Raw genomic sequence first — 14,454 nt, forward strand, 5'->3', positions numbered from 1 at the left:
ACATGAATGGGAAATGACTATTCTTTGTAAAACTTTACGGATAAGTATATGATCATCAAGCGAAGAATGATTACATCTGGATAAGTGGGTTTTCCTTTGAACTTTTTGTAGTGAACATGCATGAGATGCATTTGGTCAATCGGTAGATTTGATATTTTTGAACCGTCGATCTTTAATGTACACCTAGAAAACACATGTCACATAAATAGCCTTCTACCGTTTATGATTCTCATGGTTTTGTTCGTTTCAGTCATGACCACGTCCCGGTTTCATGAGAGCTTAGAGAATAGACCTTTACTAACATTCTCCTTGAAGCGGCTTCCACTTCACCCTCACATAGGTAACTTCTAAATTTTTAATCCTATAGATTAAACTATTTGGTCAAATCTACCAAATTTAGATAATCGTTAAAATACTTCGCACCATAAGTCTTATCCTTGTTTACTAAACATTGTCTACATTATGAGAATGGTTTGGGTATATTGACAATGTTGAACCTGTCAGACACAACTTTGTTTGATCTCCTTGAACCTAGATCTTGGGATTTCCTTTCTCCTAAGTAGAGTAACAGCCATACTAACTTATCCTAGACCGTAAACCCATTTCCTTGGATGTTCTCTCAACTCCCTCTCTGGATAGGCCTTTTGTAAGTGAATCTGACACATTATCATTTGACTTCACATAGTCAATAGTGATAATTCCACTAGAGAGAAGTTCTTTAACGGTATTATGTCTCCATATTATGTGATGAGATTTACCCTTATACATTATGTTTTCTGTCTTACCTATTGCCGCTTGGCTATCACATTGTATATATACTTGTGCCACTAGTTTGGGCCAATAAGGAATATCTTCCAAGAAATTTTGGAGCCATTCTACTTCTTCACCGACTTTATCCAATGTGATAAACTCAGATTTCATTGTGGAGTGAGCAATACATATCTGATTGGACGATTTCCAAGAGACTGCTCCTCCAACTATAATAAATATATTTCCACTTGTAGATTTTACTTCATTTGAGCCAGTGATCTAATTTGCATCACTATATCCTTCAATTACCGCGAAATATTTATTATAATGAAAAACGTAGTCTTTAGTGTATTTAAGATATCCCAAAACTCTTTTCATTGCCATCTAATGAGTTTTATTGGGATTACCTATGTATCGACTCAATTTACTAATAACACATGTTATGTCTGGCTGTGTACAATTCATGATATACATCAAACATCCTAACACTCTTGCATAGTTTAATTGTTAGTCACTTTCACCTTTATTCTTTTGAAGTGCAAAGCTCACTTCCAATGGAGTCTTGGCAATACCCAATTCCAAATACTTGAACTTTCAAGTACCTTTTTGATGTAATAAGACTGTAACAATGCCAACCTTTGTGGAGTTCTATGGATTCTTATTTCTAAGATCACATCTGCAACTCCAAGGTCTTTCATATCAAACTTGCTCTTAAGCATTCATTTCATAGCATTTATGTTAGAAATGTCTCTACTGATGATCAAAATATCATCCAAATACAAACAAACAATGACCTTGTGATTTGGAGTGGCTTTAATGTAAAGACATTTATCACATTCGTTTATCTTAAACCCGTTTGCCAACATGGTTTGGTCAAACTTAGCCTGCCATTGTTTAGGTGCTTGTTTTAGTCCATAAAGTGACTTAACAAGTTTACACACCTTATTTTCTTTTTCTGGAACCACAAAACCCTCAGACTGTTCCATGTAAATTTCTTCATCCAATTCTCCATTTAGGAATGTTGTTTTTACATCCATTTGATGGATTTCAAGACTATATCCTCCTCCAAGGCAATGAACATTCGTATTGATGTTATCCTCATTACAGGTGAGTACGTATCAAAGTAATCAAGGCTTTCCTTTTATTTAAAGCCTTTTACTATAAGCCTTACTTTGTATTTGTGAATAGTACCATCCACTTTCATTTTTCTTTTGAAGATCCATTTAAAACCTAAAGATTTATTTCCTGGAGGAAGATCAACCAACTTCCACATATGGTTTCTTAAGATTGAATCAATCTCACTATTGACTGCCTCTTTCCAAAAGGATGAGCCTAAAGATGCCATTGCTTCTTTAAATGTTTGAGGCTTATTTTCTAAGAGAAATGTTACAAAATCTAATTCAAACAAAGTTGACGTTCTTTGACATGTACTACTTCTTGGTGTTTCATCATTATATACATCCTTACTTGGTTCATTTTGTGGTCGTTTATACCCTCTACTAGACCGTTCATGTCTTGTTTTATATGGATAAATGTGTTCAAAGAATTTAACATTATCTGATTCAATTACCATATTTTTATTGATATCCAAATGTTCGGATTTATGAACCAAAACCGACATGCTTTACTAGTTTTAACATATCCTATGAAGACGCAGTCCACTGTATTAGGTCCTATTTTTACCTTTTTAGGCATAGGAACTTGGACTTTCGCTAGACACCCCTACACTTTGAAATATTTCAAGTTCGGTTTCCTTCTTTTCTATTTTTCATATAGAATTGATTGTGTCTTACTATGGGGAACTCTATTGAGTATTCGGTTAGCTGTAAGGATAGCTTCCCTCCATAAGTTTTACGATAAACCTGAACTTATTACTAAGGCATTCATTATTTCCTTTAAGATTTGGTTTTTACTTTCCGCAATTCCATTAGATTGAGGTGAATACGGGGCCACAGTTTGATGGACAATTCCATTCTCTACACATATTTCCCCAAAGGGAGATTCATATTCTCCGCCCCTATCATTTCTTATAGTTTTGATCTTTTTATCTAACTGATTTCAAGTTTTATTTTATATTGGCTAAATGTATCTATTGCTTCATACTTACTGTTTAGCAAATAGACATAACAATATCTAGTGCAATCGTTAATAAAAGTTATAAAATACTTTTTCCCACCACGAGATAGTGTTGACTTCATATTACAAATGTCAGTGTGGATTAAGTCTAAGGGATTGAATTTATTTCAACGGACTTATACAGATGGTTAACATACTTTGATTCCACACACGTTTGACATTTTGATTTATTGCACTCAAAGTTTGGCAAAACTTCTAAGTTAATCACTTTTCGCAATGTTTTGTAATTGACATATTCTAATCATTCATGCCACAAATCATTAGACTCAAGCAAGTAAGAAGAAACAAAACTTTTATTGATTTCAACATTCATTACATTCATTTTGAATAGGACCTCAGTGAGGTAGCCTTTTCCTACGTACACTTCTCCTTTACTAAGTACAATTTTTCTGAAAACAAACACATATTTTAATTCATTTTTATCAAGAAGTGATACAGAAATCAAGTTATTCCATAACTACGGTACATACAGGACATTGTTTAAAGTCAACACTTTGCCTGATGTCATTTTCAGTTAGACTTTTCCTGTTCTTTCAAATTTTGCAGTTGTGGAGTTTGCAATATAGATCTTCTTTTCACCTTGAGTTGGAGAAAATACAACAAACAACTCCTCATTTGTACAAATATGGCAGGTGGAACCAGAATCCATCCATCATTCTTGAGGATTTTCCACCAAGTTGCATTCATATATCATGACACACAGATCATCCATTTCTTTCTTGGATTCTGCCATATTTGCTTGGTCCTTATTTTTGCCTTTCTTAGGCGCACGATAATCTGTTGACATGTGGCCAATCTTGCAACAACTAAACCATTTCCCTTTGAATTTTTTCTTAGGTTGATTGCTTTCTTGTCTAACTTTCTTTCAATTTATCGAGTTGTTGTGGTCGGCTTCTACAATGTTTGCTCTACTCATTGCAGAATTTTCTTTTGACCTTCTTTTTGTGGCTTTTTTGTCGTCTTTAATGCGTAGTCTCACTATGAGATCTTTGACTTTCATCTCTTTTGGTTTATGTTTCAAGTAGTTCTTGGAGTCCTTCCACATAGGTGGCAACTTCTCTATTATTGTCGCGACTTGAAATACCTCGTTCACAACTAAACCTATAATAAAGTTTATGTGAACATTAAGAACATTTTTAGCATGTTCAACTAAGGAATTTACCAAACTCATACCTTCCGCAAGGAGATCGTGGATGGTAACTTGCAGTTCCTGTACTTAAGATACAACAAACTTACTATTAATCATTTTATACTCAAGGAATCTTGCAACAAAAAACTTCTTGGTTCCAGCATCCTTAGTCTTGTATTTTCTTTCTAGCACACACCCATAACTCTTTCGATGTCTTCATTCCACTATACACGCTGTATAAGTCATCTTGGAGGTCACTTAGAATGTAATTCCTACATAGAAAATCAGAATGTTTTCATGCCTTCATAATGACAAATCGCTCCTGGTTTGAAGTTCCCTCCGGCAACTCTGGAGCTTCTTCAGATGTAAATCTTTGAAGATATAAGGTTGTAAGGTAGAAGAACATCTTCTGTTGCCACCTTTTAAAATCAACACTTGTGAATTTTTTGAGTTTCTCTGCTGGTACCAGTGCCTGCAGAGCTCTCATATGACTCATTGTGGCAACTTTTGTAGCTGCTACACTCATTCCAACATCATTCACATGACTGTCAATAGTCACTTTCCTGTCAAAAAAATACAGTTAATTTTAGTATATCAAAATACTTCTTATTTCCTTAAGATTATTGTTTTGAGTACACAAAATTTGTATGTTAATTCACTAAACTTCAACACAAGTTCAAGATTTTCAAGAAAACTTATGAAGATTTCCACACCTTCAACACAAGTTCAATATGAACTATCGAAGACGTGTGTTATTTTATTAAGAAATAAGATGAAACAGAATAATCCAAGTCCTTCGAATTCACGAAGTGTCCTTAGGGAAATAATTCTCCTAAAGTACCTGCGGTTGCCGAATTTTCCTCCCAGGAGAAAATGGCTTCACAACTAGAAAGTAGTGGTACCTTAAACGTTCTGGTTTTCTTCGATCTCACACGACGGGAGATGATCAAATGGATTTTATTAAGAAGACAAGAAGTATTTTAATGCAAAAATTTTTTCCATGCCAAACCTGTGGAAATTGCAGGTTTATATAGCGACGAAGTACCTCTTTGAAAAGGAGGCAATGGTTCATCGGAATGGTGTATCTCTTTTGAATAGTCATGTCTATCCGTTCAAAATAGTTATTTTTTTTTTCGAACAGCCATAACCATCCAAACAGTCATACTATTTTCCAAAGCAGCTTTCAGCGGTTCTGCATGCAGAAGCATGCACGCTTTAATAGAGAAACAAAAACTTTTGCATTTTTTCCGTTGTATTTTTGGACTGTGTAAATAAATTGTCTAAAAAATTAATCTCATCAATCGATCCAAATCTAAATCCTAAGCTGAAGCCGAAGTCGAGCGAGCAACGACGACGGCATGAGGCACCCCTTGGTTCTTGCCTCACTTACCATGTGCAGTTTGTGTTTCTTAATATAAACATATGAAAGTTTCATTCTCCCACCAATGTGAAAGAATTAATAGACTTTTCTTTATTTTGAGTACACTTTCTTTTTTCAAGTGTTATCTCATTTTTCCCTTCACTTAATTTCTTCATTTTCCATTCACACTTTTAACTTAAACCCACTACAAAGATCCACTTATATTTGTCCATTTGGATAAATCTTTAATGCCTAGGAACTTGAGTAAGGAGTAGACCCTTTTATTTTGGGATTTTCTAGAGTTTTAAAACGAGAACTCCTTTCCTTATTTGGTGGACCTACTTGAGCCGTTATTGGCATTCTTGTACCATTGATTCTATCTAAGTTTCTGTTCCTTCATCAATAGACAGATTCCACTCTATTCCTAAACTTTTTTACCCGTATGACAATGTGTTTCATGGTTTCAGTGCTGTTTTGTCCAAAGATGAACTGACAACTTTGAAGAAGTCACCAGGTTTCATTTCAGCATACAAAGACAGAACTATAAAACCTCACACTACCCATACATCTGATTTTCTCAAACTCAATCCTTCATCTGGTCTATGGCTTGCTTCCGAATTAGTCCAAGATGTGATTATTGGTGTTATTGATGAAGGGATCTAGCCTGAATCCATAAGTTTTCGAGATGACGGTATGCGTCTAATACCTAAAAGGTGGAAGGGAATTTGCAGGACCGGCACGCAGTTTAGCACTTCAATGTGCAGCAGAAATCTCATTGGGGCTAATTACTTCAATAAGGGAATTTTGGCTAATGATCCCACTGTTAAGTCCTTAGTTTTGATGATACCTGTTCCATGAAGTCTTGGTTGTGATGATAAAAACTTCTATGCATTAGGGAACAGGCTGAGCTCACTTGTCACTGTCACAGTCAACAGTCCAGCTGACACATGATATAAAGGTTGGTGAAAAGTTGCTAACACCTTTTTTGCCTCCATCAACGAGATTGCTTCTAGTTTTACTTGTGTCACAATATATAATGCTCGTCTTCCTTAACAACAAAATCAACACTTCCATATTCTCACAATTAAAGATCTTTCTGAATTGGTGTAGCACTGTAATCAAAGGCTGGGACTGTAACAGGACCCCGTTGTTCATCGAGTTGTATCTTTATTTCATTGTTATTGTTGAATCTTTGTATTTTTTACTTAAATTCTTGCCTACGCTTACTTATGATTGTAGCAGGCATTGTAGTGTGACTGTCTCATTGTAAATCATCTAGGGTTATTGTCCAAGAAAGAGTTAGCTTGAGGAGTTCAGTTAGAGTTAGTTGGAAGTGGAAGAAGTTGAGTTACTTATTGGTTCTCTTGTAATATAGTTATTTCTAGGAAATAAAGGCTTAGGAGGTTAATCCTTGGAGTCTCTATTCAAGAGGTTGCTTAAATATAGTAGAGCTTAAAATCCTGGATGCAGATTGTGGTTTTTCTCCCCTGAGAAAGGAGTTTCCACGTAAAAATCCTGTGTATTTACCTTTTTGTACTCATGCACTTCTTATTTTATTTATCTCCTAGTTCTTGTTGTGTGTGTGATTCTGGACATTGTGTCCTGAGTCGAGAAGCAACCCACCCTAGCCCTTCATCTACCATAAACATTTCCATGAATTATGCAAGGGATACTGAAGGTCATGTCTCACATTGCGCTTCTATTGCAGCTAGGAACTTTGTGAAAGGAGTTTACCATTTTAGATATGCACCAGGAACAACAAAAAGAGTTGCACCATGAGCTACGCTAGCTGTGTATAAATTTAGCTTTGATAAATGAACCTTTATTTCAGATTTTATTGCTGCTATAGACCAAGCTATAGCAGACGGTGTTGACATGATACCCATTTTTTTGGGTTTTGTTTTATCCCTCTGTATGAAAATTCTATATCAATTGCATCTTTTGGAGCTATAATGAAGGGACTGCTAGTTTTAGCTTCATCTGGAAACCGAGGTCCAAGAGTAGGATGCTTAATAGATCTCCATGGATCTTGTGTGTGGCATCAGGGTACATTGATCGGACATCTGCAAGAACTTTGACTTTGGGCAATGGGTTAAAATTTAGGGGGTAGAGCTTTTTTCCTGCAAGAGCCTTTGTCAGGGATTCATCAGTTATTTACAACAAAACTCTAGCTACTTGCAATTCAGGTGAATTGCTATCATAAGTTCCTGATCCTGAACGCACAATCCTCATCTGTGACTATAACGCTGATAAAGATGGTTTTGGTTCCTTGAGTCAAATTTCTAACATCAACCGAGCAAGACAAAGCTGATATTTTAATTTCTGAGGATCCAGAAGTGTTCAAGTCATCTTCTTTTTCTTACCCGAGAGTTGTGATTGACAAAAAGGAAGGGAAAAAGTCATTAATTATGTTAAAAGAAGTGTTACTCTCACGACCACTATAACATTCCAAGAATCATATGTGGATGGAAAAAGACCAGCCCAGTTCTTGTTGGATCCTCAGCACGAGGGCTCTCTAGAAGACAATTGGGAATCTCAAAGCCAGATATTATGGCACCAGGGGTGCTTATTCTTGCATCAGTTCTACCTAATCTTGTTTCAAAAAGTATCCAGAACTTAGATTTATCCTCTGATTATGAACTTCAATCAGGCACATCCATGGCTTCTCCTCATGCAGTTGGAATTGCTGCAATGCTAAAAGGCACACATCTTGAATGGAGTTCTTCAACTATTCACTCCACCATAATGACCACGGAAAACCACTTGGATAATACTCAAAAGTCAATTAAATAGGATGATAACATAGTAGCCACACCCTTAGATATGGGAGCTAGGCATAACAAAGCTCTTGATCACGACCTAGTATATGATGCCACTCCACAATATTACATAAATCTATTATGCTCTATGAATTTCATAGAAGAACAGTTCAAAACATTTGCAAGATTGTCAGTGGATTACCACAACTGCACAAATGCATCAGCTGATCTCAACTACCCATCATTCATTGCTTTATACCCATTCAGTCTTGATGGAATCTTCACCTCGATGGAGTAGAAACTCAAGAGGACCCTTATGATTATTGCTAAAGGTAGATCAACTTATAAAGTGAAGATAGAAACTCCCAAGAATTCGACTATTTCGGTGTCTCCTCAAACTCTGGTGTCGAAGGGGAAGAATGATAGGCAAAGATACTATGACAATTCGCTATAAAGGTGATAATAAAAAGAGTAGGAATGTTGGGTCGATCATTTGGGTTGAAGAAAATGGTTACCACTTAGTTAGGAGTCCTATAGTGAGATCAACCATTATTGAGGTCTGGGATAGCGAGTGAGGACTAGGTCCTGTTGATTAATGCTTCAAAAATGTGTTGATTTACTTTCTAGTTTTACCTAGTAACAGTTGTGCTTGTTCAATTAATTAACATGAAATAGTTTGCTAGTTTTTAGTTGATAGGGTAGAGTTAGTGGGCATCATATTTATCCACTTCCTTGTTAGTTTCTTATTTTTAGCTAAAGTAAGTTAGTTGTAAGACTATTTAATAGGCCACTGCTGTAGCATTTTCTTTTGCAATCAAAAGACTTCTGAAAATTATTCTGTTTGCTTTCATCATTCTTTTTCAATCCCCAATAGTATCAAGGCATCAGATCAATTAAGAGAGAGATAAATATTTCTCTATTAAAATAGGTGAGATCAATTTAACTGGGAGACAGATTGAAAGACATCCATGGCAGGCAACAGTTCCAGCTCTTCTTCTCAACCCCTATGTAATACCCGTAATTTTCTTAGCTCAGTTCAGCTCTTAGTGCTTGCATAAGAGGCTAAAAGCCTGAAAATCTAGATATGTGTTGAGGACTTAGCCATTTTTAAGACATTCTAACTTTGATGAGTTTTAAGTTAACCTTTCGGACTTCGAGACGATGGTTTTTGAGTTGATTCATGTTCAGGGATGTAAGGAGCATGTAACACCCCATAGTCGTAACACCCTTTCGATGGTTTTAAAATGATATTTAGGACCCCTGTAGTGATGGTAGATCATGTGGTGGTGGTGGTGGTGTTAGTAGTGTTTAAGGACCTCAAAGCTAAGTTGGCATCACAAACTAGAGCTTAGGCAATGGCTAGGCATCGCCATACCATTGCAAATATTCACTGGAAAATATTTACCATAGGGTTTGTGTCATAAAGCCTAATTTTTTCATAGGGTTTGAATTGCTACCATAGGGTTTGCACCGAAAAGCCAAATGTTTGCCATGGAGTTTGAGCTGCAAAGCCTAAGGCCAAGTGTTGTAAAAACTCCATTTTTGAGTTATTTTGAGGGCAACTAAGTGATTTGACTCTACATAACCGTCCCTAAACATAACTACACAAGATTAAAGCCCCTAAAACCCATTTTAACCCTACCAAAATCATTAGTTCATCATCTAAAATACGAGAGAAGAGAAACAACTTAGGGTTTGGGCAATGAAGCTTAAAGGTTTAATCTTTTCACAATTTCTTTGTCTTTAAGGTATGTGGGGTTATGAACAAGGATACTTTTTTCATCCTTGTGCCCAAAAATAGTTTTAAAAGTTGAATTTACATGAATTTCAATCTAGGGTTCATACCCAATTATAATTACTTGAAGTTTATGAAGTTACAAGTGATTTAGGTATTGAATTGCATATCTACTTTCACATGTTTATGCGTGAGACTTGATTTCACATATTGAGAATTGAATTTCATTATCTTGACTAGAATTTTAAAAGTATTTCAAGATTATTATTGTTGAGCATAAAGTTTGTTGTAATTTGACATAATTTTTAAGAATGGGTTATAAGCCCTATGTTTAAGTCTTGATATTTCAAGAAAGATGATGTTTAAGCATTCTTTGATAAGCATGTAATTAGATTTTAAGAAAGATTTAATCTTTTGATCCTCAGCTAAGATATGGAATCCACACATTTATTTTTGATTATGGTTTAAAACAGACAGATGCATAACTATTTTTTTTATAAACCCTTATGCTATTTTTAAGATGAATTTCCTACAGAATGAGCATATAAGTAAGGGAGTAGTATTTAGCACCGAGATAGGTATGTGTCTTAGTTCATATTCCCCAGAACTACGAGATAACTTAGGTTCAGATTATTTAAATTATTCCCATTTATATGGATTCAGATACAGATTATGATCACTCAGCTTAGGTTATACTTTTTGGCAAGAGTATGACACCTCTCCCCAATGTGAGGTTTTCCCATTAGGGGAACAAGACGTTGGACACCATGATAGCTCACGTGGTGTATGTCAGTTAGAAGAACCTCCCTAAGTCCTAAAACAAAATAACAGAATAGCTTTTAGAAACTAAGTATAAAGGCTCACAATTTTATTTAGCTATTGTTTTACATCAGATATCAGCTATGAGATTTCAGCTTTCAGTTATAGTATAATAAAAGTGAATCTCTTTACACTTAGCCTGCATGATTTGACAATATACTCTACTTCAGTCCTACTTATTCCACAAATATAAAGAGTGACAGTAAAACTTTTAGAACTAAGTGTTATGACTCACAAGATTTATACAATATGCTTTATTATTTATGATTTATGATTTTCAGCTTTCAGTTATTCAAGCTAATGTGAGTCATTTACACTTAGCATGCATATTTTTACAAGTTTATATAAACCTTGAGATATTGTTTTACTTATACATTCACCCCCACATGCTTAATACATTCCAAAAGCACTGATCCACATATACGTCTATGTGCTTCATTATTTAATAATATATGTACAAGTTCTAGCGTGCATATCATAATCAGACAGTTACAACTTTCAGTCAGTAGGTGATGAGCCCTTTTGATTCAAGGGTTAGAGTCAGTCATAGTTCGAGTAGCATTTTATTTTCCTTATTCAGCCGTATTAATTCAGGATAGCTGGGACTCATGTCCTGGCTACCTATAGTCAATACTAATAGAGGCTTCATAGACAGTTAGTATAGTTAATGTATTTGATTCCAATTTTGTTTTATATAATCAGAGTTGTAATAATTTTAATATAGTTTTGTATTGATCATATTCAGAAAAGATTTATCTTCTGCATTATTCTTTCAGACTTATGTATTTTATTCAGTTGCTCATGATTTATGCTAGTACAAGGGTTAGCTTGGGATCACTTGTGACCCTAAGCATCATGTGACATCTAACGGGTAGAATTAGGGCGTTACACCCTAATTCTAGTATTAAAGTGGAAAAATATCATCTTTGGAGTCTCAAAATGAAGAACGTTCAAGTCCCAGGAGCTTTGATATTTGGTGGAGACGGGGTATGTTGAGCCAAATACGGCACCAGCTCAACCTAACGGGAGATGCATAAAACTATGTAAAGGCACTATTTCTCATCCAATCGGCACTAGATGATAAAATTTTTTCCCGAATTGCAATAGTAACAACCTCTAGACAAGCATGGGAAACTCTAAAGCAAGAGTATTTGGTAGATAAGAAGGTAATTATTGTGAAATTATGAACACTTCACCATGAGTCTAAAAATTTGGTTAGGAAAGAAAAAGAATTTGTGCAAGAATATATGTGTAGGGTGTCTGGAGTTGTTAATCACATAAAATCATAAGGTCAAAATATTAATAGTGAAACTGTTGTGAGTAAGGGGTTGAGACATTTAACAAAAGGTTTTGACCATGTTATTGCTGCAGTAGAAGAATCTAAGGACCTTTCTACTTATAATTTTAATGAATCAATGAGTTAATTGTTAGACCATGAAGTTCGGATTAGTAGGTCCTATAAAAAGTAGGAGGAGAAGTATTTTCAGGAGAAGGGGGAGTCTTTTTCAAAGGCAAATCAGAAGTTTCAAATTCTAGAGGATATTGAGGCAGAGGTAGTTTCCATGTTCAAGGTCACGGCACAGGACAAGCTCAATATGTCAGTGAGTACTGGTAGTTCAACAAATATATTTAGTGTCGTTATTGCAGAAAAATGGGGCACAAGGAAGCTAATTATTTAACTAAACAAAAGGATGAACAAAAGTAGTCCAATTTTACTGAGAAACAATAAGAGGAGGGTAATCTGTTCATGGCTCACTCCATAGGAGATGTTGGTTTGGATGATGTGTGGATCATTGATAGTGGTTGCTCTAACCACATGTCTAACCAAAGTTTTTTGTTCAAAGATCTTGACGAATCAAAGAAGTCAAAAGTTTGTCTTTGAAAAGACAAGGCAATGAAAGTTGAAAGGAAAGGTACAATTGCTCTAAAAACTTCTCAGGGTAATGTAAAACTTCTCCATGATGTGCCGTATATTCCTTGCATGGCCCATAACTTGTAGAGTGTTGGGAAATTGATGAATTGTGGATACTCTATTTTGTTTGATGACAATTCTTGTAGTATCAAGATAAAAATCAGGACACAAAATTATTGACATTCAAATGATTTAAAATAGAATATTTTCTCTTGAAGTTTCTGATGTTAAATGTTTTGCATTAGTTACCAAAGGTAGTATGGGAGCTAATCTATGGCATTTGTGGTATGGTCATTTGAATGTAAATAGGATGCAATTATTAGGTCATCCCATTATAGTTTTTGGTTTGTCTAGTATTGATGCTCTTGAATTTTGTGAAAGATGTGCGTAGCGGAAGAAAAATAAAAATTTATTTCCCTTAGGCATGTCTTGGAGAGCCTCTGTTTGAGTTGAACTAGTGCATGCTGATCTGCGTGGTCCTATGAGTGTTGAGTCCTTAGGTGGAAGTCAATACTTTCTGTTGTTTATGGATGACTATAATCGAATGAGTTGATTTTATTTATTAAGGTTCAAATCTAAAACTTTTTAGACTTTCACGAAATTCAAGGCATTGGTAGGGAAGCAAAATGGATGTTCTTTAAAAGTACTCCATTCAGAGTGAGGTAGTGAATTTAATTCAATAGAATTTGATGATTTTTGTGAAGAAAATGATATTCACATGGAGTGTCATGCCCTATTTTTTTTATCAAGGTTAAACAAAATATGACTTATGGACTCTGAAAGAATTGAATTTTGTATAGAGTCTCCACCTAATTTTTATAAGAAAATACAAAAACCTATTTATTTATTAACACGTTTGACTTATGATTTTTAGTCTGCGAAAAACTGATTGAAATTCTAGATAAGGGTTCAAATTATCCCAAAGGGAAGGTGTTAGGTACCCTTCAGGATCCACAAATGTGGTACCCATCTAGACTAAATTTATCAAAGAGGGAGGAGGTACATTTAAAATAATGTAAAAGGTGCAAGTGTATTAAGTATAAAATAATTCTTTCGAAATAATATAAATGTTTAAAACTATGTAAAAGTATATGTTTATTAAATGTATAAATAAAATCTATTGTTATAAAAACATGTAAAAGATATGTATAAAAATGTATAAATTACATGTGAAAAAGAAAAATATTTGTGATGTATGAAAAGAAATGTATTTTGATGTGCCATTAAAAGAAAAAGTATTTACAAGTAATATTTTTATTTGATTAAATTACGGAGTAAAGATTTATTTGAGAAGAAAAGACTATATAATATTTGAATTACTTGCTTAACTCGATTCTTTTGTGTAAATATTAACGGCCTAAGTTTTACCTAAAAGCGATGAGAATTATGTAAACAAAGAACATTCCCGCCCTCCCCCCAAAAAGTAAAGTATTCACTATCTTTATCTTTATGTACCATTATACAAATGAGAAATAAAATATAAATATAAATCTCAGGACTTCCTTTCAAGTAGTACTTCGAGATGTGTTATCGAGAAGATTATAAGTGCTTGATAGAAGTAATAAAAATGAACGAATAATCATTAAAATAAATGGAAATATGTGCACACATATGTATATATAAAAATAGAATTTTATTATATCATGGGCCCAGATTAAGCTTTAGATTCACCATGGCTACGAAGTGGTTGCTCAACTAATCGGTCGTCCTAAATCGCCTTGCCAAGATATGAATCCTAAAACCCTCTGTATTGTTGTAATGTTATAAAGATTTTCTCATCGCCCGTTATTTATTTATTTATTTTTGTTACCTATTTATATACATAATTTCCATCTTTCATTTATGGAGGCCTAA

At 34.6% G+C, this 14,454-nt stretch overlaps 1 pseudogene; it reads left to right on the forward strand.

Annotated features, from left to right (window-relative positions):
• Positions 1-9,403, forward strand: part of LOC107858646 — a 10,586-nt pseudogene extending 1,183 nt beyond the window's left edge.
• Positions 9,404-14,454: the final 5,051 nt, after the last annotated feature.

Source organism: Capsicum annuum, chromosome 1 (assembly GCF_002878395.1).
Source record: "Capsicum annuum cultivar UCD-10X-F1 chromosome 1, UCD10Xv1.1, whole genome shotgun sequence".
Classification (NCBI taxonomy): Eukaryota; Viridiplantae; Streptophyta; class Magnoliopsida; order Solanales; family Solanaceae; genus Capsicum; species Capsicum annuum.